The sequence below is a fragment of the Sus scrofa genome, chromosome 2, assembly GCF_054392235.1.
Source record: "Sus scrofa isolate SSC_HxYL_T2T_F1_AM1 chromosome 2, Sscrofa_HxYL_maternal_Yorkshire_Landrace_v2.0, whole genome shotgun sequence".
Lineage (NCBI taxonomy): Eukaryota > Metazoa > Chordata > Mammalia > Artiodactyla > Suidae > Sus > Sus scrofa.
The window spans coordinates 43,252,403-43,276,863 of record NC_139384.1 but is presented as its reverse complement, the minus strand read 5'-3'; the positions used below and the strand labels follow the sequence as shown (position 1 = coordinate 43,276,863).

General features: G+C 46.5%; 1 long non-coding RNA gene across 1 annotated transcript in view; it reads right to left on the bottom strand.

Annotated features, from left to right (window-relative positions):
* LOC146405339 (uncharacterized) overlaps window positions 1-24,461 on the bottom strand; it is an 855,846-nt gene that overhangs the window by 223,904 nt on the left and 607,481 nt on the right. Inside the window, exon 2 of the long non-coding RNA XR_014837237.1 lies at window positions 9,134-9,190. This is a non-coding gene — a long non-coding RNA (uncharacterized LOC146405339). The remainder of the gene's footprint in view (window positions 1-9,133; window positions 9,191-24,461) is intronic.

Genomic DNA, 24,461 nt, shown 5'->3' with positions numbered 1-24,461 from the left:
TGGGCTCAGTCCCTAGTTGCTGTGGCTGTGGTGTAGGCCAGCAGCAGCAGCTCTGATTCGACCCCTAACCTGGGAACATCCATATACTGCAGGTGTGGCTGTAAAAGACAAGAAAGAAAGAAAGAAAGAAAGAAAGAAAGAAAGAAAGAAAGAAAATCCCCCACCCTCCAAACAAACAAAACGGGGCGGTGGGGTGGCGGGGGAGAGGTGCTGGATTTTCTACTGTGGCAAGCAGGGTTATGAATCCAACTGCAGTGACGCCCATCGATGTCGTGGTCCGAGTTCGATCCTGGGCCCAGAGAAATGGGTTAAGGGATCTGGCATAGGTTGGGGGCTGTGGCTTGGATTCAATCCCTGGCCCAGGAATTTCCCTATGCCACAGCTGCAGCTGTAAACAACAACAACAAAATTTTATTTCTTCTTCCTTCTGTCATTATACTATTGAGTCTCAAGTTCACACCTGCTTTGTTTACTTGCTTTGCAATGTTGGAACTGGGACTCTGCAAACCCCTGTCTCCTTTGCCGGCTGGATGGACTTAAGGCTCTGCCAGTAGGGGGTGCTACATGGAGACTGGAAGGCAGGAGGAGGGAAAGGAGATGTGTTGGCTTACAGTTCCTGCCAGCCTCACCCAACTGAGCCTTGGCAGTGGCAGTTGATTTCAATATGGCAGCTGACTCTGGTTTTCATTTTTTTCTCACCCTCTCAAAACCAATCGCATTGTCCTTCCTTGGAGATCCCAGCCCCTAGCCTGTTGGCATGCTTTCCTCAGAGGTCTGGGTTCCATCTCTCCATGCTTTTAGGTCCTAGCAGCCCCAAACTTTCACCTTCCATCCTCCAGCTGTGGCAGCAATAGCTGTTTCCTGTATGCAGGAACCTCAGTATTCAGTCTTGGCTTTTTAGTTCTGGAATTCCTGGTGAACAGGACATACAACGTTGTGTCAGCCTAAGGTGTACAATGTAACGATTCGAAATATGTATACATTGCAAACTGAGTATTGCAACGAGTTACGAATAATTCTTTATGCTACACTGCCTGTCAAAATTACTGATGTGGGTTCTGCTTCTTGACCAGACCCTGCCTGATACCACACACAACTCCGATTTCTCTAAAGGAATCAGTTGAGAAGGACATCTTCATTTTTTGAGTGAAGGTATTGGCTTCTCTCTGGAATGAAGGATGCTGAGATGTTCTTTATCCAGACGCCCTGTGTGGACGCTGCAGAAGCACCTGGGTGGGAAGACCACGTTTGCCTGGAGTGTACCTCGTGGGCGGGGCTATCCCAGGGGGCGGGGCTAAGGCTTCCAGGTGAGTGGCCCCAATTGTGAAGCAGAGTAATCCTTGAAGACAGGCCAGGAGGAGAGGGACAGGGAAAGGAGCTCTACGTGTGGGGGGCCGGGGGGAGGGAGCGGGGGGAGCCGAGGGCAGAAGGCCAGGTGGAAAAGTGGTCACAGAGGCTGGGGGTGGGGAAAGCAGGGAACAGCAGAGATTCTTAGTCCTCAGGAGGACGGGTCAGCCTTTCATTTATTTACACCTAGTGAAAAGGGCCTGCGCAATAGATTGGTCAACACCACTTTCCTGCTTCACTGGTTTCCAAAAGGACTCGCTGCTCCCCTGCTGAGAGGTTCTTTCCAGGAGCCGGTTTCAGGTCACTCATCCTAACCTCCTCCTCCACACGCGGTTCAGTCTGTCTGTCTGTCACTCGTTCTTACACAGACACACACTCACACACTTGGTTCAAGGGAGCCCTGAAACCCCCCTGGCCTCAGAGGGAACCCTCCCCCACCCAGCAGTGGTTCTGCTCAGAGCCCATCTGACCAGTGGGGCTTCAAGAGAGCAGCAGAGGAAGCTGCCCTTGCCCTCTGACCCTGGGCTGTCTGGAAGAACACATGACCAGGATGCCTTTAGGGGTTTCAAACTGCCCTGGTGCTGCCGATGGGGGACGGGGGGTGGGGGAGGGATGGGGGAGTGTGGGGGGAGAGCCTGAGGGGCTCTGGTGGGGGGAACAGTCAGATGATCAACCCCCCCCCCCACCAGACTGCCTGGTGTCAGGTGTTGTGAGTCAAAGCAGCGAAGCTCCTGCCCTTGGCGTGGAAATGAATTCTTGGCTAAAAAATGAAATATGCTCTTCCCTGCTTTTGAAAAGATTTAAGAGGACGAAGAAAAGCATCTAGGGCCTCTTCTAAGATTCTTTGAAATACCCTTTTTATTTTGGAATGATTTGGGGGTTACAGAGAAGTTGCCAGGATGGTTCAAAGTGTTCTCAGCATCTCCTCTCTTACTTGCCCCTATTGTTAACATTTCTTTCTTTTTTTTTTTTTTTTTTTGTCTTTTTGCCATTTCTTGGGCTGCTCCCACGGCATATGGAGGTTCCCAGGCTAGGGGTCGAATGAGAGCTATAGCTGCCAGCCTACGCCAGAGCCACAGCAACGCGGGATCCGAGGGATCCGAGCCGCGTCCGCAACCTACACCACAGCTCACCGCAACGCCGGATCATTAACCCACTGAGCAAGGGCAGGGACCGAACCCGAAACCTCATGGTTCCTAGTCAGATTCGTTAACCACTGCGCCACGACGGGAACTCCCACCCTGCCTTTTTACTTATCAATATGACTTGAGAATGGTTGCATAATAATACACAGACACACATACACACACACACAATTTTTTTTTTTTTTTTTTTTTATGGCCGCACCCATGACTTATGGAGGTTCCCAGGCTAGGGGTTGAATTGGAGCTGCAGCTGCCAGCCTACACCACAGCTACAGCAGCGTGGGATCTGAGTCATATCTGCGACCTACACCACAGCTCACGGCAACGCCGGATCATTAACCCACTGAGCAAGGGCAGGGACTGAACCTGCAACCTCATGGTTCCTAGTCAGATTCGTTAACCACTGCGCCACGAAGGGAACTCCTGTTGTTAACATTTCATGTCACTCTGGTACATTCACCAGAACTAAGGCATCAGCACCGGCACATCACTATCACTGAACTTCAGAATTTATGTAGATTTCACTAGTTTTTCCACTAATGTCTCTTTTCTGTTTCAGAATCTCATTCAGGACACCATAATACATTTGGTCATTGTGCCTCTCTAGTCTCCTCTGGCCTGTGACGATTTCTCAGTCTTGCCTTGTTCTGGATGACCTTGGCAGTTTTGAGATATTTAATAGAACGTTCCTCAATCTGGCCTTGTCTGATGTTTTTCTCATGACTGGGGTTATGGGTGTGGGAGGGGGTGGGTGGAGACCATCAAGATGAAGTGTCCTTCTCATCACATCTACTGACCCTCCGAATCCCCTCATGCCCCTTTGCCCTCAACCTTTTCCCTATCCCAGCCCCTGGCAACTATTGATCTTTTTTTTTTTAACCTCTATTTTGCCCTTTCCAGAATATCATATAAATTGAATCATATGATATGTGGCTTTATATATGTCTTTTGTCCTTTTAGGGCCACACCCGCAGCATATGGAGGTTCCCAGGCTAGGAGTCTAATCAGAGCTATTGCCGCTGGTCTACGCCAGAGCCACAGCAACACCAGATCTGAGCTGCATCTGCGACCTACACCACAGCTCGTGGCAACACCAGATCCTTAATCCGTTGAGCGAGGTCAGGGATCGAACCTGAAATCTCATGGTTCTTAGGTGGATTTGTTTCCACTACACCATGACGGGAACTCCAAGGTTTTACTTTTTTTTTCAGTTTAAAAAGCAGCACTATAATGGAGTTCCTGTCGTGGCTCAGTGGTTAGCAAATCTGACTAGGAACCATGAGGTTGCGGGTTTGATCCCTGGCCTTGCTCAGTGGGTTAAGGATCTGGCGATGCCGTGAGTTGTGGTGTAGGTCGCAGATGCGGCTTGGATCCCGCGTTGCTGTGACTCTGGCATAGGCCAGCAGCTACAGCTCCGATTAGACCCCTAGGCTGGGAACCTCTATATGCTGCGGGAGTGACTCTTGAAAAGGCAAAAAGATGACAAAAAAAAAAAAAGGCAGAACTATTAAGGTATAATTGACAAATAATATACTGTACCTTCTTAGAGTACACAATTTGATAAGTTTATATATATATATATATATATACACTGATGATATCACCACAATCAAGATAGGACAGATGTCACCCTAAAAGTATCCTCATGTACCCTCATAATCTTTCCCTTCCTTCTTTGATCCTAATAGACTTATATATTATCTTATATATAATCTTTCCCAATATCTTTGTTATTTACTTGGACAATAATATTTATATCTTACTGTCCTAAAGTGAGGTGGCCCAGTGGCCCAGCATGGTCTCTGGGTTGGATACCTGGATTCGTATTTTAACCTTAGGCTCTTTCATCAGATCGCTGTGCCTCATCTTTCTTGCCTATGAGATTGGGAAGATCATAGGACCTGCCACATAGGGCGGCTATGAGGATTAGTTGGGTTTATCCAACATAAAGCACAATCTTGTTATATAATAAGCACTTAATAAACATCAGCTCTCATCATCAGCATCACTATTATTGAGAGCCCGAAGGGCAGAAACTGCAGCTCTTACTGGACTTTTTATGACCTGGTGCCCAGCACCGTGGTAGACCTACGGAAGGGGCTTGGATAGTTGCTGGATTTTTGACTCAGTGACCCCTTCCCTGAGTAAAAAGTCCCTGTGACTACCTAACATACTGGCTTGTGTTCTGCAGTTAGACCAAACAAAATCAAAACAAACCCGACTCCCCCTACTAAAAAGCTGTGACACTTCTGTCTGGGTAAATATAGCCATGACATGTCTGTTTCCATGGTTTAGAATATCACCAGTGGAAATCTACAGTGTAAAATTGAGTACAAGATTTTCATCACATGATAGGCTTTGCTCATATTCGGATATGCCCCTGGCTTAGAAGCTGGGCAGCTGAACCCCACATGGTGAGGAGGAGCTTGTCATAATGCAGTTTGCACAGAAGGCAGGAAAGGATTCAGATTTTTAATGAGCATCTACTTCAGTGGTGTGCTAGAGGTGGCTTGATTGGTCTGTTTGCAGGAATTTTGCAAGCTTGTTAGTAAATGCAACCATTCTAAAAATTTAACTTACATAGAATTTCAACTAAATAAATTGTGTTAAAAACAAAGGTAATAAATACTCAGTTGTACTCAGTGGAGAATAAGTATTCACCTATTCTTTTACTACTATCTCTGCTCTTGAGGTTATTACATTTCTTGCATCTGTGTGGTGAATATTCTATGTAATAGTGTGCTATTCCCCTCTCTTGCCATCTGTGTCCAGTGATGTCACATTGGTAGTTTGAAAATGGCTCTGGCAGGATTATTTACATCACATATATTGGCAAGCACTTCAAATCAGGGCCTTTTAATCTCAGAGAGTTGATTGTTAAGCATTTACCAGCCCACCACTGGTATTTCTTACTAGGCATGAAAGTTGAATAGTTTTGGTTGCAAGAAGCAGGAGCTCCCTCAAACTAAAGCGAGCAAAGATTTATGCTAAGAGTATTTATTGTGACAGAATGGAGACACAATATCATGGAGATTTAGGAGTTCCTGTTGTGGCTCAGCAGTAACGAACCAGACTAGTATCCATGACCCTGCAGGTTTGATCCCTGGCCTCGCTCAGTGGGTTAAGGATCTGGCATTGCCATGAGCTGTGGTGTAGGTTGCAGATGCGTCTCAAATCTGGCATTGTTGTGGCTGTGGTATAGCCTGGCAGCTGTAGCTCCATTCAACCCCTAACCTAGGCACTTCTATATGCCTCAGGTGCAGCCCTAAAAAGCACACACACAATTCATTCATTGCTATTCTCATAATATATTCTTCAGTCTGTCCTGGGCTTAGCTGCTTCCTGCTCCTCCCTGCTCTACCCTATATTGTCTCTCTGTTATTTCTTCTGCTTTTTATAATTTGTCATATCTTTGGCTTGTATTGACTTGCCATATCCATTTCCACTTTTCATTATTTGCTCTTATTGAAGACTGTGGTATTCTTTGTTTCGTTGCTTTAATTTCTGAGCTAGGGGATCTGATTGGCCCAGCTCATTTTTTCATGCAAATCAGTAAGCAGCCTATGGTAAGTAGCTTATGGTTTACCTGGCTTTTGGCCAAATGGTTGTATCTGGCCACTATTGGCCGGGAAGGAAGTTGGGATGACCTAATACAAATTTTAGCCTAGTATATGTGGGATAAAAGGAGAAATTAGGTAAAGTGAAGTAAGTTAGACAGAGAAAGGCAAATACTGCATTACATCACTACATGTGGAATCTAAAAAAAAAAAAAAAAAGTCAAACTCATAGAAACTGAGAATGGAAAAGTGCTTGCCTGGGGCTAGGGGGTGGGGGAAATAGGGAGAGGCTGGTAAAAGGGTACCAACTTTCACTTCTAAGATGAATTAGATCTAATGTATACTGTGGTTATAACACTGTGGTTGATAACACTGTGTTGCTTGATTGAAATTGGCTTAGAGAGTGGAAACGTTCTCACCAAAGGAAAAAAAAAAAATGTATGTGAAGTGATGGATGTATTCACTCCATGAAGGGAATCCTTTCACAATGAGTGTGTGTGTGTGTGTGTGTGTGTGTGTGTGTGTACACACACACATATATAATTATGATGTATATTTTGAATATCTTACCATTATATGTCAATTATACTTCAGTAAAGAAGAAAATGAATGAATTAGCTGTTACCACAATGACAAAAATAAAGTAAGACTGACAAAGTTTGGTGATGATGTGGTGCTCCAAATTTCATGCATTGCTGGAGTAAGTGAAAAATTTTACAACTGCTTAGAGAACGATTCAACAGTATCTCCTAAAGCTTGTTCTATACATATCCCTGTGATCCAGAAGTTCCAGTCCTGTAAATACCCAACAGAAATGAGTGCTTTTTTTCCATGGCAGGGCAGGTACAAGAGTCTTCCCGGCAGCGATAGTTGTAATGGTTCCAAACTGGAAATTCCCTAGGGTCCATTCACAATAATGTAGATAGCTAAGTTGTGATAATGTCACACAACAGAAAAGAATGTATTGCTGCCACACACTGCAGCGTGAATAAATCTCAAAAACATTATGCTCCGTGAGAGAGGCCTTATTTGAAAGAGTGTATGCTATATGCTATCCAAGAGTGGGCAAAACCTGGGAGTTGCCGTTGTGGCTCAGTGGAAAGGAATCCAGCTAGTATCCTTGAAGATGAGGGTTCAATCCCTGGCCTCCATCAGTGGGTTAAGGATCTGGCATTGCTGTGGCTGTGGTGTAGGCTGGGAGCTGCCGCTCCAATTCTACCCCTAGCCTGGGAACTTCCCTATGCCTCAAGGTAAGGCCCTAAAAGAAAAAAATAAAAATAAAAATAAAAACAAAACAAAACAAAAAACCCTCCAAAACCAAAAAAACCCCAAAAAACGAAAACAAAAACAAACAAAAAAACAGCCTAAACTAAACTATAGTTAGAAGTCAGAATAGTAGCTGGAAGGTGTTGACTGGGAAGTGGTGTATGAGAGCCTTAGGGGGCTGAGATGTTTTCTTTCTTGATTTGGGTGGCGGCTACCCAAATCTAAACATTTATAAACATTCTTTGAACGTAGGATGTGGACACTTTTGGAGTTCCCGTTGTGGCTCAGTGGTTAACGAATCCAGGTAGGAACCATGAGGCTGCGGGTTCGATCCCTGACCCTTGCTCAGTGGGTTAAGGATCCGGCATTGCCATGAGCTGTGGTATAGGTCACAGACGTGGCTCGGATCCCATGTTGCTGTGGTTCTGGTGTAGGCCAGCGGCTACAGCTCCGATTCGACCCCTACCCTGGGAACCTCCATGTGCCGCAGGAGCAGCCCAAGAAATGGCAAAAAGACAAAACAAAACAAAACAAGAAAAAGATATGGACACTTTACTGTGTGTAAACCTCAATAAAAAGTAAAGAAAAAGAAAAAAGAAAAAAAAAAAAGAATGAGGTATGATCATTGCCCTGAGAAGTTCATAGCCCATTGGTAGGGGGTAGGGAGTGACTGATCAAAAACACAGAGGTGTAGTTGAGAAAGGTAAGTGCTAATTAAAATATGTATGAGGTGCCAGCAGCACTTCAAAGGAAGGGGCAGCAGATTCTGCTGGGGGAAAAGAAAGGAATTCACATGCCAAAGTAGCTAGTCTGGGCCAGGTGCTTTAACTAAGTCACTTCACTTAGTCCAGCATATGCTCTTCCCACATCGCAGTCTGTAAAAGAGGAAAGCTTTGAATGGGCTTTTGAGTGATATTGGGTATTTCACCACAAAGTAATGAAAATAATTACATCAGGACTGTGGGACTGTTTATAACAAAACCCTTTTGTAATGGTGTGTTAGTGTCCAGAGGCTGCTGTCACAAATTAACACAAACATGGGGGCTTAATGTAGCAGAAATGTATTCTGTAACAGTTTTGGAGGCCAGAAGTTTGGAATATGGTGGTTTTTGCGAAAAATCCAATTCCTTACCTCTACCAGCTTCTGGCAGCTGCCTTGACACTCCTGGGCTTGTGGCCGCATTGTTCCCTTCTCTGCCTCTGTGGTCACGCTGCTTTCTCCTCCGTGTCTCCTTCGCAAGGATACTTGCGATGGCATTTAGGGCCCACAAGGTAATCCAGGACTAGCTCCTCATCTCAAGATCCTTAATTTAATCACATTGGCAAGGACTCTTTTTCCAAATAAGGCAACATTGACAGGTTCTGAGGATTTAACATTGGCCTCCCACAAATGGCTAAATTGAATTAATAATATATACCAGTTTATTGAAAATGAGGAGGTATTTGTTTGCCCAACATAGGGAGAAGGGAAGACTGTGTATTTAGGGAAATCCTGGAATGTGTTTGATAAGGATTCCAACATCTATCTCTGCATACCTGCCCTGGACCCTGCCCTGGACCCTGCCCTTGGTAGGAAGAGCACAGGTACCCATACATACGGACAACTATTTTTTCAGTTGCACAGTGGCTTAGTCTAGGAACCTCTGGACATCTGGAGCCACCTACAGCCCGCCATTCACAGGCCACAATGTGCTTCTCCAAAGGGAAATTATCTTATTTTATTTTATTTTGCTTTATAGGCACATAGAAATTCCCAGGCTAGGGGTCAGATAGGAGCTACAGCTGCTGGTCTATGCCACAGCCACAGCAACGCAGGACCCGAGCCACATCTGCAATCCACACCACAGCTCATGGCAACGCCAGATCCTTAACCCACTGAGCGAGGCCAGGGATCAGACCCGCAAGCTCATGGTTCCTTCAGATTCTTTTCTGCTGTGCCACCACCGGAACTCCAAAGGGAAAGTATTTTAAACTATCACATGTATCCTGAACTTTTTTTTAAGCTACATTCCTTTTCTTCAAACTCAAGCACATTGTGTATAATTGATAAAGAGTGAAAGCCTAGAGTCCCATTCTTCTTGATGTTCTTTGTCTCCTCTCCAAAGAGTCTATTTGAATATTATTATTGTCTCAGATCAGGGGTTGGCAAACTTTCCCAGTAATGAGCCAGATCGTAAGTATTTAGGGCTTTCCAGTTCATATGGTCTCTGTTGCAACGACTCAGCTCTGCCATGGTAGCCTCAAAGCAGCTGTAAACAATACAAAACAAATGACATTTAACAATAATAAAAAACAAAAAGAAACAAACAATCCCTCCCCCCAAAACCAAGACATAAGAAACGAATGGCATGGTTGGGCTCCTATCACACTTTATGGACCCTGAACTTTGAATTTCATATAATTTTCAAATCATGACATATTATTCTTCTAGTTAAAAGATGTAAAAACTGTTCTTAGCTCATGGGCTGTGCAAAAAAGGTAACGGGCTGGATTTAGCCTGAAGACTATAGTTTGCTAACCCCTATCTTGGGTAATAGCATCCGACCTGGGGAAGTTTTCTTGAGATTTCAAATCCCAGAACCTCAGGATGGGAAAGGACTGCAGAGGCGAAAGGGCCTTAATTCTGACCATAATATCCAGTCGCCATCCGATGCCTCCCTGAGTTATCAGCCAGTGCCTTCTTGAACTCCGGCAGCTGCGGGGAACACCGCCTCCTGGGCCAGCTCATTCTGCCTCCCAGACAGCGCTGATTGCTAGAGTTCTTCCCCACGCAGAGCCACACCTGTCTCCAGTGAGAACATCTACAGGATACAGTTGAAACTGTGAAGCACAGTATTAACACATCAGGTTAATTTCATGCTCTACTTGTCTTGGGCTGATATTAACGAAAATTAAATTTTGTGCTAATCAGCCTTAGCGTTCAGTGTGCATGACGCAAATTTGTGATTTCTGGCAAGGGTGGTTAAATCATATTTATGCTATTTGTGTGGTGCCTGAATAACAGGGAACTGCTATTACCAACAATTAAACCTCTAGGTTGACAGATGTCACCATGAGCAGACATAGCCCAGTGCACGTGGAGATTCTCCTTAGCAAGTTACAGGCGGAAAGGATACAGTCGAAGGAGTCAAAGCTAACTTTCAATTTCCTCCTTTCTTTTGGGTGGCTGATTTTCTACATTTGACCAATGCAGATGATTTTACTATACATCTTTCTTTGTCTCCTTCTCCGCCTTTACTTGGCTTTGAAAAGTAAATTTTTACAGACAAGCAAGAAGGAATGTTTTCTTCTTTCCTGGGTACCGCAGCTAGAGTTCTTTTGAGCACCTGCAAAATATTGTGAGTTGCAGCTGGCTTATTGGGTGAGAGCCTGTGAGAACTTAGGGCGTGGTCTCATTTTGATCTGTGGGGCTGGAGAAAGGCGTGGATGAGAGAAACTGGCTTGACTTTTTGGAGAGTGTCTTCCCTCTGAAGGGAAAACATGCTTGCCCAGTCGGTGTCCAGGGGTCTGGCATTTGACCTGTGTGTCCTCTGTGGCAAACCAGTGACTAGCAGAAGCGCTGTGTGGACGCTGTCTCACCAGTCTGTCTTATCTCCTGGAGAAGGTAAGAGCCACTAAGCACAATGGCTCCAGATAGATCTCTTGTCTTCAACGAGAAAGCATCAGGGGAATTGAAAGCCCTTAGGATCTTGGGTAAATGTTTCACCTAGAAGTCACTGAGTGTGCTCAGAGATTCTTCAAGGGGTTTCACACATTCTCTGTCTAAAGAGGAGTGTTTGCTCCTGGTTATTAAGCTGTAAGATCAGCCCTGGGCCAGGGTGGGGGTGGGGAATGGGGGCGGTGAGGCTTACACATCTCCTGTGGGTAGGGTGACCAGACTTTGTGGTTGTCTCGGTTTTCATGGGACGTGGACCTTTGAGTGCTCCAACTGGAACAGTCGTAGCTCAGCTGGGATGGCCAGTGATTGGGCCAACTCATTGGTAAGGTCAGACTGGTAGTGAAAAGAACGAAAGGTTTTAACATTGGTTGGTTAAAGAGCCAGTCTCCTGTGGCCCTGGAGGGGTGTGGAGGTCCCCACTTCTACCCTACCTCCTGCCTTGACCACCTGCTTTTTTATGCCAGGACCTCCAGGTCCTTTTCACAATCCAGCAACTGGAGGGATCATGCCTGGTGCAGAGATGCCTCCAGCACTGTTCCGTTGGGTCTGACTTGAAATATCCGCATTTTCCGGTATCAGGTAATGTACTGTTCCCAAAGCCCTAGCTGTAACCTCATCCTTTCTCGTCCACCTGGGAAGGCACATCCAAATACCTGTGACAAATATTACATGTTGGTAATTTGTATATGGAGACTTGTACCACTTACCCCTTTTCTAGTTGTAGCACATAATAATATGAACAAACACATTTATAGTGTTCTGGCTATTTAATATCTGTTTACTCATTTAGTTGTCACCGCAACCCCATGAGGAATGTGCTTTTGTTATCCCCATTTTACAGATGAGAAAACTGAGCCCTGGAGAGGTTACATAGTTGATGCACTTTGCCTAGTTATGCTGCATGTGAGTAAGTGGAAGTGGTCAGAGACAGCCTCCTGGGGTCCTCACAGACTCGCCCAAAGCATGGAGGGATGTGGACTGTACCCCAGGCATAGAGAACCAGTGGGCTTTGGGCTAGAGCCCCTGGAGTGGATATTCACGTGAACAGATGCCCAGGGACAGCTCAGTGGGTGACATGGGGAGAGGTGATGACTGTGATCAGACCCCTCTTTCCCCCAAGCCCTGGTACCCCCAACAAAACAAAGTAAAACAAAACAAATGAAGAATATAAAGGAGAAGGGAAACCGCAGATGAAATAAAATTTCCATGACATTAGATTTTTGCCACTTGGGACTAGAAGAACTCAGGTTGTATTTCTTGGAACAATTTCTCCTTAATCTTCCCTGCCCTGCAGGGTCCCTTGGGAAGGAAACACAGGTTTACCCAGAACTGGGCCCTGGGGTCTCTGCTCTCAGATGCTTGACCTATCCTGCCTGGGGCCTGGCCTGGGTCACAGGTCAGGCGGGGGGTAGACGGGGGATGGGCCCCCTTCTCAGGGGTCTCCCCACATTGGAACCCTTTCCTTCTCCCTCCTCTCACAACAGTGTGTGAAATTATCTAGTCAGGGGCGTGGTAAGGAGAGGCTCAGACCTGTCACAGTTTCTTTCAGATCTGTCATTTCCAAAATTTACACCCTCACTCTTGCAAGACTCAGGCTTCTGACACTCAAAAGCCCCAGTCTTATAACTCAAGAGCCTTGAAAGCTTTTGCAGCCTTGAGCACCTTAGATTTGGCTCTATGGTTCTTCTCCATTGTGCTGTCATCATCCAACCAAGAGGCGACAGGGGCCGTGTGGTCCAGTTTAGCTGCTCCAAGGAAGTAACCAGAAATGCTGGGGGGAGGAAATCAGTTAATATCATTCACATGCCACTTATTTGCTATTTCCAGGCTCAGTAGTGCTTTTAGGTATCAACTTTTGGGTACTTTACCTTTAGTAAATTTCCTAAATGAAATATCAAATACATTTCAAGGACAGAAACCCAGTTCTGCACTATTGCAACTGTGATGTGCTCAGACCACTTGGAGAAAGCTGATGTAGGGCAGGCACAGAGCAGGAATTTTGGCCTGCATCTTCTTCTTGACTGCAGGGCCAAGCTCTTGAGCTCCAAACCCCAAGATGTAAAACAGGTTTCATCTTGTGCACCAGCTCTTGTCAACAACTAGGACTGGCTACATGGTGTGCAGCTGTGTTAAAAAAAAGGATGCTGAGGCCGAGTCTGTGCTCAGGAGGGAAGAAATGAAATGATTGGTTGATAACGTCTGAGAATGGAAGGAAGGGCAACACTCCTGCCGTGTTCATTGTAGGCCTTGTTCAAAATCAGTCTCTCAGGAAAATGTAGTGAGGATTCCCCCAAATGTGTAAAGCACAGCCTGGTTTCCCAGTTATGTCAAAGCCTCAGAATACAGGGGCACTTGAGCCATTAACATCCCAAAGCAGCAAGCATGGGCAGGGCAGGACTGGCTCTGAAACTGCTGTCTGCAGATCTCCAGAGCTTTTTTGTTTGTTAATTTTGCCAAAAAAAAAAGGGGGGGGGGAGTTCCCATTGTGGCTCAGTGGTTAACGAATCCAGCTAGGAACCATGAGGTTGCAGGTTCGATCCCTGGCCTTGCTCATTGGGTTCAGGATCCGGAGTTGCCTTGAGTTGTGGTGTAGGTTACAGACGCGCCTCGGATCCCGCATTGCTGTGGCTCTGGCGTAGGCCGGTGGCTATAGCTCTCATTCGACCCCTAGCCTGGGAACCTCCATATGCCGCGGGAGCAGCCCAAGAAATGGCAAAAAGACAAAAAAAAAAAAAAAAAATGGTTGGAGTTGTCTTTTGTCTCCATAAAAGTGTGTGTAGCCCTCTGGGCCGAGTGGGCAACTGGCTCTTCAGGCTCTGAACCAACAGGGGGCAGCAGAGAGCAGAGACAAGCCTGTCTGTCTTGGGCAGCCCCTGACCCATGAGAACTCCCCGGATCACCTATTCCCCTGGTAAGCGAATCCTGTGGACTCACACAAAGATTGGTGTCCACACACATGGTGTGGTCCAAGAGAAGAACAAGAAAGGCCAGAGGGTGGGAGACTTTGTGGGGTTCAGATGGAGAAAAGCCTTTGCTGGATGCCAAGCTCCGCTGAGCATAGGAAGAATGAGAAAGAATGAAAGAGACAGTTACCACTTACCCAGTCCCCATAGGGTGCTAGGCTCCCTGTGAATGCTCATTCTTTTCATTCTATCAAAGACTACTTGAGGTAGACAGATCTCTCCTTAGAGATGAGAAAACAGGGGCCCAGAGGGGCTAGGTGACTCTTCTAGGATCACATGGTTAAGGAGGGGCTGAGCTAAAATTTGGACTCTTTCTTGTCTGCTGAGGCCCCCATGTTATGGTGCCCTTCCAGGAAGGTGTCTCTGGTGTTAGGATGTCTGTGGATCCAAGAGAAGACAAGGGGTTCTCCTGGTACAGCTTCCCCTCTCCTGATGACTGTGGATGCTCCACCACATTTTGCCAACTCTTTGGCTCATGGTTCCATGTTCCATCCCAGGCAGGGCCAGGGTGAGAAGCTGGACCCCTCTGAGACGGCCTATGAGTGGTGGTGATGGAGCAAAGTCACTCAAGGCGATGGTGTCGTCATGGAGTCTGGTGAGTTGCACGTCTACCCAGAGAAGCCCTCCAGCTGGGCGAGTGAGGGAGCAGAGTGGCAGCTTGTACACAGGCTCAAGGCAGCACTTGGTCCTGGGCCAGCCATCTCTTAGAATTTTTCCAGGTCAGTAGATTCTTCAAAAGCATCATTTTAAATGGCTAGATGATAATTTCTGGTGTGGACATTTAAGCATGTGTTGACTATGGCTATGGTTTTGGACATTGAGGGATTATACAGATTCATGTGATGGTCCATTTATCAAGCAATGAGGGTTCTTGATTCCTTGTTACTGGCTGAATGAGCAGCTATGAATGTCTAGTGTCTTGTGGAGAATTCTTGTCATTGCCCTCTTAGGTCTGAACATAGCACCGTGGCACCTCTCTCCAAATTTCTGGGTGAGAAGCCAACTGGGGAGGGCACCCCAGGGTAAGCAGAAGGGACAACTGTTCTCATGGTAGCCACCTGTGTGGCCTCCTGCAGGGAACTTTATCTGTATTCCTCTCCGCCTCTGTAAGATGCTGGTTACCCAGCCCATGGATTTCCCAGGAGCAAATGAGAAAGCTGTACACAGAAACACTTTAAAAGTGATTCCAAAATCTATCACCCCATCCTCTTTCCCCTCCAGTTCCTATTCCAGAACAGTCCTAGATGAGAACAAAGAATTAAGTACTGAAGTTGAAAATATTTTATTTTTTGCTTTTTAGGGCCATACCTCCAGCATATGGAAGTTCCCAGGCTAGGGGTCAAATCAGAGCTACGCTGCAGGTCTACACCACAGCCATAGCAATGTGGGATCCAAGCCACATCTGTTACCTACACTGCAGCTCATGGCAACACCGGATCCTTAACCCAGAGAGCGAGGCCAGGGATCAAACCCACATCATCATGGATACTAGTCGGCTTCATTACCACTGAGTCACAAGAGGAACTCCTAAAGTTGAAAACATTTTAGACTGGCCTCAAAGACTGAATTTTGGGGCCAGTTCAATACTACCAGCACCTTAGAGCTTATTGAGTAAGTAAATTGAAAAGAGCACGGGGACTTGATTCCCAGTAGCATCTCCCAACTATCGATCTTTGCTCAGGCTGTTCCCTGGATCCCCTTCCCCTCTGGGTTGGCCTTCAGGACCCAGCTTCCAAGAAGCTTTTTGGGAACCCTCATCAAGATGGAATTCAATTTTTTTTCAGGCATTGTATGTGGCTGTGGCCTTCACCACCAGCTGCTTTTCATTGAGGCTCTGGGGCTCTTTTGGTCTTTGAGCCACGCAGCTTGTTTGCCCAGTGTTTGTGTTGTGGTTCTCAGCCCTGGCTGTACACTGGGCTCAGCTGGCGGTGTGGAAACCAAGGTCAGTGTAATTGACAAGCTCACCAGGGGATGTAAATGCACAGCCAGGGGTGGGAGGCGTGGGGGGGTTCTCTTCCGGCCCCTCACGTAGTTTTTCTTGCAGTCTGTTCTTGTAACCCACAGGCCCCCTTCACTCACAACCCCAAGGGAGAGGTGAGTTTCCACTAAGATACGACCTTTGCTCTGACTTGATGGCTTCAGCAGGATGTGGCAAACCTAATGCACAGGGTTCTCCGGCTCCTGAATTTCTGTTCCAGCCTTTATGCCAAATGGCAGCTTGGGCTGGAGTGAGTGACAGATGTCTCCTGACATCTGTAAGCACAGGATGAGTCCTCGAGCTGCCCAGAGGAGCGAGGAGCATCTTGCATCCAAAGTGCCCTGTGGCCAGTGTTTGCTGTCAAACTCTATGAGATGCGGTTATTTAGCTGCTGTTGTCCTGGGGTCAACAAGACCCCTCTCTTGGGATTCCAGGGCCACTGGGTCACTTCCGATCAACAGCAAAGAAATCTAGTTTCCACAGCAAATGGGCATCACTTGCCTGCTGTGGTTAGCACATCAAGTTTGCTTTGTCTTGGGGCCTTGGTGAAGAAGACACAGAACTTGGATCAGCGGGTACTTTGAGCCCCTCATTCCCGGGGTGTTACCCTCCTCACTTTCTGAGTGCTTGAGCCTAAAGCCTGTTCGAGGCTGGCATTCAAGGCCTTCTACTAAAGAACCTCAACTTACTTCATCGAGACTGAAAATGCTCCTTAGAGATCTCCTAGCTGAGTGGTTGTTGCCTAGGGTCCTTTGGGGTAGGGTGGATGGTGCCAGAACCACCCCTGATATTTTATGCCAAAATACATGTTTTTTCTCCCCCTGAGGAACAAGTCCATAACCATTAGGCTACCCGAGGGACCATAACCCTCGATGGTTAAAGAACCATGGGTATCAATTCCTTTATTTTCCAGACAAAGAGATTAAAGCCCAGAGAGGTGGTGACTTGCCCAGGGTCACACAGAGCTGGTCCTCAGTGCCTGGCCCCCAGGCTCCTGGGTGCCCCTGCCAGACAGTCCTGGCTCAGCCCCAAAGTTCACAGCCCCCTCAGTGATTTCTGCTTGCTGATTGGAGTGGGGCCTTTTCTGAGCTGATCTTCTCAGCGGTTCTGGTCAGGGCTGGTGGGAGCCTCCACAGGCCCCTGGCCCCTGCGGCCTGGGCTGGCTGACATGGCTGTCCTGGTGCTTTCTCTCGCTTTGTTCTTCTTGGACCCCTGAGCTCTGGTCACGCAGTGGTCCGTGAGGGTGGCGGATGGTCCTCCTGTGAGGGCCTTTTCATCCAACTGTCGTGTGTGTCTCATGCAAATATTTTCTTTTTTTTTCTTTTTACAGCTGCACCTTCGGCATATGGGAGTTCCCGGGCTAGGGGTCCAATTGGAGCTGCAGCTGGAGCCTATGCCACAGCCACAGAAACGCGGGATCTGAGCCACATCTGTGACCTATGCTGCAGCTTGTGGCAATGCTGGATCCTTAACCCACTGAGTGAGGCCAGGTATTGAACCCACATCCTCATGGACACTATGTTGGGTTCTTAACCTGCTGAGCCATAGTGGGAATTCCTTATGCATGTATTTTCTTACTAAGATGCTATTTCCCTTCTCTGTCCCTTGGCCTCTAATTTAGGGAGTTAGCTAGGGCTTTAAGGTATTTGTAATTTTCAAATTATTTTTTATTTTAATTTTTTCATGTTTTGGTCTTGGTCAGATGCCTCTCTCTTGATCACTAAGGCACTTAGCACGTTGATGCTTCGTTCAATTTACGACTCTGATACCAGCTGAACTGTATCTAGTCACATTACAGCAGGAACACTCAGGGATAAAGTACCAGTTCTTGGCTATATTATTTTGATGGTTAAATAATATAATGTATACGAATGTGCAATCGATGAGCTCTGACTGAATAGTAACTATTTTTATTGTTGCTAGTGTTGTGGTTTTATTCTTACAAAGACTGCAAGTTCCTTGAGGGCAGGCATTAAGTCTTAAGCTGTCATCTCCCCAGCAGCACAGTGCTGGGTGTTTCAAAGCTGTCTCGTGAATCCCTTTGTGTTGATCTTAAATGTACTTTATGCCAGGTGAAGACTAGAGGAGGAGAGGCCTGGGAGCACATGGTTACATGAAAGCTTCAGCTGGTCAGACTGTACATGGTGTCTGCTTTGAGAAGAGTGTGAGAGTGTGACTTCCCTCATGAATCGTGTAGATCAGTTTTTCTCAGTCCCTGGGGCACAGCTGACTTGGTTCAAGGCCACGCTGCTCACTGTGACTGTGATCCCAGCAGAGAAGGAGCCAAAGTCTAGCTAAGGCTCCACTGGCAGGGTCTCCACTGTGGTCACCATGATGGAGCTTTTGAATAGACTCTGAGTTACGGGGCGTACACTCTGGCCAGGCTGAATGCTTGGACATCTGGCAACTTCTGACCTTGAACCCAAGACCTGGGAGGCCCTTCCTCCACGGAGCACAAAGGTGGGAACTCTGGCCAGTGGTGCTGACCCCTCTCTTGCCCCCAGGACCAGACCCTCTAGCTATGTATTTACGGCTCTAAAACAGGGTCTCTTGGGTCCTTTCTTCCCTGCTCACGTTCTTCAGGTGGACGGCCTGGGGAAACCCCACATACATAACACTCCCCTGCAAACTCTGTGCCCTCCTCCCCCCTGGCCCAGTCCCCAGTGCCAGCTGTCATCATTTCCTGCTCCTTGCTTGGGACTTTCCTTCTCACTCCTCTCTGAGCCAAGTCCAACCCCCTTCCAGATCTTCCCACCGGTTCTTTCATAGACTTGCCAGCAGGGAGCCAGGTCTGCAGAGACACATCCTGGGGGTGCAGGCAAACTTGAGGCCAAACGTCTTGGTCAGGATGATGGATTTTGGCATTAGATACATCTGGGATCAAAATCCAGTTCTGCTCACTGGCTGAATGAACTTGGGCAGAAACTTCTTCTTTTCCAGCCCTTCTTTCTTCTGTAAAATGGGCGTGTGTGGGGAGTAATACCTGTCTCCTGGGATCGTGGAGAGACTTCGTAGATGTCAGATGAGAAGAGTGTCTCGGGCCCATAGACAACCCATAGTAAATGAAAGCATTTTCATGCCAAGTCTTTAGATCAATGGTACTTCTAATCATCTATGTGCTCAGGCCCCCATCTGTATAGGACTCCCAAGGATGCAGGGATGTCATTGGTACCCTGACTTTCCTGGCATCATCCCATGGAAAGCATGCGGGGATTATGGTGTGAGACTCAGCCAAGAGGCTGCCCTCCTTACCCCATTTCAGGGAGGCTGGGGATGGAGGCATGTGGGTTTAGAAGTCAAGCAGACCGGGAGTTCTGTCATGGCTCAGTGGAAACAAATCTGACTAGTATCCATGAGGATGCAAGTTCAATCTCTGGCCTCGCTCCGTGGGTTAAGGGTCCGGTGTTGCCATGAGCTGTGGTGTAGGTCACAGACGCGACTTGGATCTGGCATTGCTATGGCTGTGGTGTAGGCCAGCAACTGTAGCTCTAATTCAGCCCATAGCCTGGGAACCTCCAGGTGCAGTGGGTGTGGCCCTAAAAAAACAAAACAAACAAACAAACAAAAAAAGTCAAGCAGACCTGGCTTCCTACCCTGTGCCAGCATCTAAGCTCAAGTCCCCTGTAAGTGCAGGTGGAATGCTGTGTGAGCCTCAGTCCCCTGATCTATACAATGGGGGAGTAGTGCCTCTTGGGGTGACATGGACTCTAAATGAATGAGCTGATACGTCCGAGTGAGCAGAAGCCAAGCTAGATCCTAGAAACAGACTGCCTGGGTTCACATCCCAGCTCTGTCACTTACCAGTTGTGTAGTTTGAAATAAATCACATCTTGGTTTGAGTTACTCTAATGGAAAAGTAGGGATATGTTCATCTCTCTCTCCTATCACTTCAATATGTTTTCATATGTAAAATATTCGAAATATTGTTTGGCAAGAAGTAAATACTCAGTACCTATTACCTCCTGTTTTATGATGCTGGGACCACTGGGACAGTGCCTGGCATTGTTTAGGTTGCTCAATAGTGAACTTCTATTCATTCCCCGTCCTGAGGAGGGTTTATGGTACCTAAGAGCCCACCCTCAGCAGTTTCGATTGCTTAGAGTCTGAGAATCATATGGAACTACCCTAATTTGGGGGTAATAACACCCAGTGGATTGTTCAGTTCAGTTATATATTTGCTGTTCTGTGCCAGATGCCGCTCTCACCAGTGATGTGAATTGAATGAGATGTGATCATTGCCTTAGGCTCACAGCTTAGTGGGGATTCATTTGTTTGTGCATTTTGTCACTTACACGTGTGTTTAAAGCCCACCACAAGCCTGAGACAATTGTGCACAGAGCACAATATGTATTGTGATTGAAGCTATGGAGGCCCAGGGGAAGGCACAGAGAAGTTTTCCTTTGAGGTGCTATCTGGGCTGAGCCTTGAAGGCTGAACCCAGACTGGTCGAGCCTGGGCAAGGCAGTGAGTCACAGCAAGGGTAGACAGGACATGCCAAAAAAAGCAGGAAAACTAGAACAAAAGCCTGTGGGCTTGGAAGTGTAAGTCCTTCATTCGATGTCACTAATTGAGCAGTCACTATGTGCCCGTGCTGTGCCAGGTACTGGACGTTGGAGGGAGGTCAGAGCCCATCTCTGCTCTCCAAGGGCTCACTGTCTATTGGGGGACACACTCAGTTGTCCAGGCGAGGAGGCCATGCATCTCTCCCTGTGACCTCCCTGCTCCCTCCCAAGCCTATCCATGGTCAAATGAGTTGGATGGCTTTTTCAGTGTTGACTGGCCCTCAATCACCAAGGATGGATGTGGGGGCATCTATGAAATTCAGGGAAAGCACTAGGCGCGGGGAGGAGCAATCAAGAATGTCATGATGCAGAAAGAGGGATCAAGTGGAAGGCTGTGGAGGTTTGAGCCAGCCTCGCACAGAGAAGCTGGCCGCAGCCTTTATCCCCAGGTGGCACAAGGTGTGCACTCTATTGTTTGGTGGGGGTCGTTGATGCCATTCATGGGTCCAAAAGGGTCGTCTGTCCACGAGCCTACACTCAGCCTGTGGACCAAAGAAGGCCCCACCACGAACACATCCCTTCTAACTCAACACACCTGGCTATGGAGAGGAGCTCAGGTAGTGAGCTCTAGGGTAATGGACAAAACCGCTGTCAGCCACCAGTCCCAACCAGCGTAGGTCTTCATTTGGAGTTAGCAAAAGACAAAGAGCACATCAGAATGACAAGGAGAATCGGCAGCTCAAAGGAGGGGGATCAGGCTGAAGATTCAGAGCCAGTGTTTCTGATTGAAACGATTGATGTAGGAAACAGAAGAAAAAAAATGTGCATGTCTAATGAAAGTCTCAGAAGTATGTTTACATTTTTAAAAATGTTATTTTTAGGTCTTTTTAGAGGTATTTAAAAGGTACTGAATCGATAAGTTAAGGCTGACAAAAATAGAGGGAAACAGCTCATAGAAAAGGGTTCCAAGGAAAAAAAATAAATAAGAAAAAAATCAACAGTGACTGGTAGAAGGGGCTGTAGCTGAAAATAGGATTAGTGAGTTAGAAGACAACTTGGAGAAATTTTCCAGGATGCAGAGCACAAAGACGAGGGATGGAAATGATGAGGGTAAATGATAAAAACCACATAAAACAGAGCTAGCAAATATTCCACAAAATGCGAATATTAAAGTCAAGAGCAGAGTGGATAAAGAAGAAACAATATTCCAGGAAACAAAACAATTCTTCTAATAGAAGCAATACATGAATCTAGATTTTAAAAAATCTCAGTTTCTTCAAGGCATAAACCCGCATTCATCTGAAAGTTCAGATTTCTAAACAAGAGGAAAATCCTTCAGCCTTTTAAACAGGAAAAGTAAATCAGCTACAAAGGAGAAAGGGTCCCGCTATTACTGGATTTCTCAGTGGCAGCACTAAATGCCAGAATGTGAGTTAGAGGAGACAAGATGGAGACTCTACCTATAACCCTTCAAATGATCAAATTATTATTCTTATGTGAAGGATAAGAAAGGGGTACACTAGACAGTCTCAGAAAGTACACCGCCCACACGACCTTTAAAAAACAGTTCCTTGGAGTTCCTGTTGTGGCTCAGTGGTTAACGAATCCGTCCAGGAACCATGAGGTTGCGGGTTCGATCCCTGGCCTTGCTCAGTGGGTTAAGGATCCGGTGTTGCCGTGACCTGTGGTGTAGGTCGCAGACACAGCTCAGATCCCGTGTCGCTGTGGCTCTGGCATAGGCTACCTACAGCTCCATTTCGACCCCTAGCCTGGGAACCTCCATATGCCACGGGAGCGGCCCAAGAAATGGCAAAAAAGACCACAAACAAACAAACAAAAAAACTCCTTAAGGAAGCTCTTCGGCCAACTGAAAAAAAGAATTAGCACAAGACACTCAACAAAGAGAAGGATGAATGTCTGTGACACAACGGTGCATGATGACACCCACAGGTAGAGCTAGGGTCTAACGCAGCAGCTGAGAAAACAGGCCTGGGTTCAAGTCCTGGGTTCAAGTCCTGGGTTCAAGTCCTGGCTCTTGTCCTGTTGTGGTTGGAGATGTTTGGTCCTTGTGGTGACCGGAGAGTCAGACATGGCCAGGCCCTGTCCCCTGCTACCCAGACACAGAGGACTGGGAGTCAAAGCCTAACCTTATGAATATTTGTGCAAGGGCCCTGCACAGGCAGGCAGAGAGAACCTTCTGGCAAAAGCTGAATTGTGTTTATATACAATTATATATTGGCAAGGGAGAGGAAGAGCGAGAAATCTGCTGCATGGACCATATCCTAACTGTTTAGAAAGTACAAAGATGATAGAGAAAAAGAAAGCCATGCTGAGATTTTCCTGAGGATGGAAAGCTCCCATCAGAGGCAAGAAGCAGAAGAGAGAACTCTCTAACATCTATTGACCTCTATAGAGCAGTGACTGCAGCAAAACATTTCCCATGGAAGATTCTGTACTTTGCCCCATCAGGTCACCAATTCACAGTCCCCTTGGTGGGCACGAGGCTGACAAGGGAGTGGGCAGAGCTTGGATCCATGGGTACAGGGGGCCAAAGTGTCCCCTGGCTCTGGATTCCCCTCTTTTCATTCTGTTTGTTTGTTTGGTTGGTTTTTTAATTATGTCTTAATTCACTGGTCTCAACAGCCAAGTGCAGGGTCAGCCAAAGCTGTCCTCACCAGGAGGGCCCTGGGCTTACCTTTGGGGGCTGTTTACCTGAAATTTACCTCTGTTCCTTTCTATCTTCCTGGGACCAGATGGGCAGGGAAGCTTCTAAAATAGGTCATGGCTGAGCATTCCTTAACTGGGGGTCCCTCTTTCTCAGGAACACTTCAGGTAATTGTACATTATCCCCAAATTTGCTCTTACCTTCTCTTTTCCATTGTGGATTATGCCTGGCTATGTCATTCACGCTAGTGCAAAAAGACATATATATGCAAATTATATATCTAGTGCAAAGATATGTAATTTGACATGTATATCAAATTAATATAATACAAAACATTTCAAATTTGAACATGAATTTTTCCATGATTAAGATCCCTTTGAGAAGTTCGATTTCAGAATGAAATTCCTGTTGCAGGTAAAATCCCAAAGGAAAAACGTCCATCATTTCTTCTTCTGCAATTTCTTTTCTTTTCTTTTTTTTTTTTTTTTTTTTGTCTTTTGTCTTTTGTTGTTGTTGTTGTTGTTGTTGCTATTTCTTGGGCCGCTCCCGCGGCATATGGAGGTTCCCAGGCTAGGGGTCTAATCGGAGCTGCAGCCACCGGCCTATGCCAGAGCCACAGCAACGCAGGATCCGAGCCGCATCTGCAACCCACACCACAGCTCACGGCAACGCCGGATCGTTAACCCACTGAGCAAGGGCAGGGACCGAACCCGCAACCTCATGGTTCCTAGTCGGATTCGTTAACCACTGCGCCACGACGGGAACTCCGGTTTCTTATTTTCTCACTTTAGCCTCTCATTATTATTTTTTACTGCAACCACTGAACACCTCTGCTGTACCTCCAAAGTAAAATTCAAATTTCTCCCATGTTCCAGTTTTCTTTTCTAGTCCTAGAGGTTCAGCAGGGTAGCTCCTTTAAAGTGAGAGAGTAGACTGACTTGGCAGAGGGCTTAACCATCAGTCTCAGATATGCCTACTAATTCTGTTACTTTCTACTATAATTCTTTTAACAAACCACCAAATTCGTGAGGCCCTATACTATCCTGTCTTTTAACATTTAAAGAACTGGCCTCCAAGAACTCCATATTACTACAAATGGAGATGCAAATCGTTCTATATAGAACAGGAGCAAATCAGATCCAGAAAAGTATTAAAAGTACAACATACCATGACCAAGTAAGGTTTTGGTCCAGGAAAGCCAATATGGCTCAGCATTAGGAGATCTGTTAATGAATTCATTTTACTAATAGATGAGGAAAACCATATGACTTCCTCCATGAGCGCTGGAATACATTTCAGAAAATTGAACATTTTTGCCTAGTTACAACTTTTAGTAAGCTCTGAAGAGGAGGAAAATTTTGAAAGAGTATAAAAAGTAAA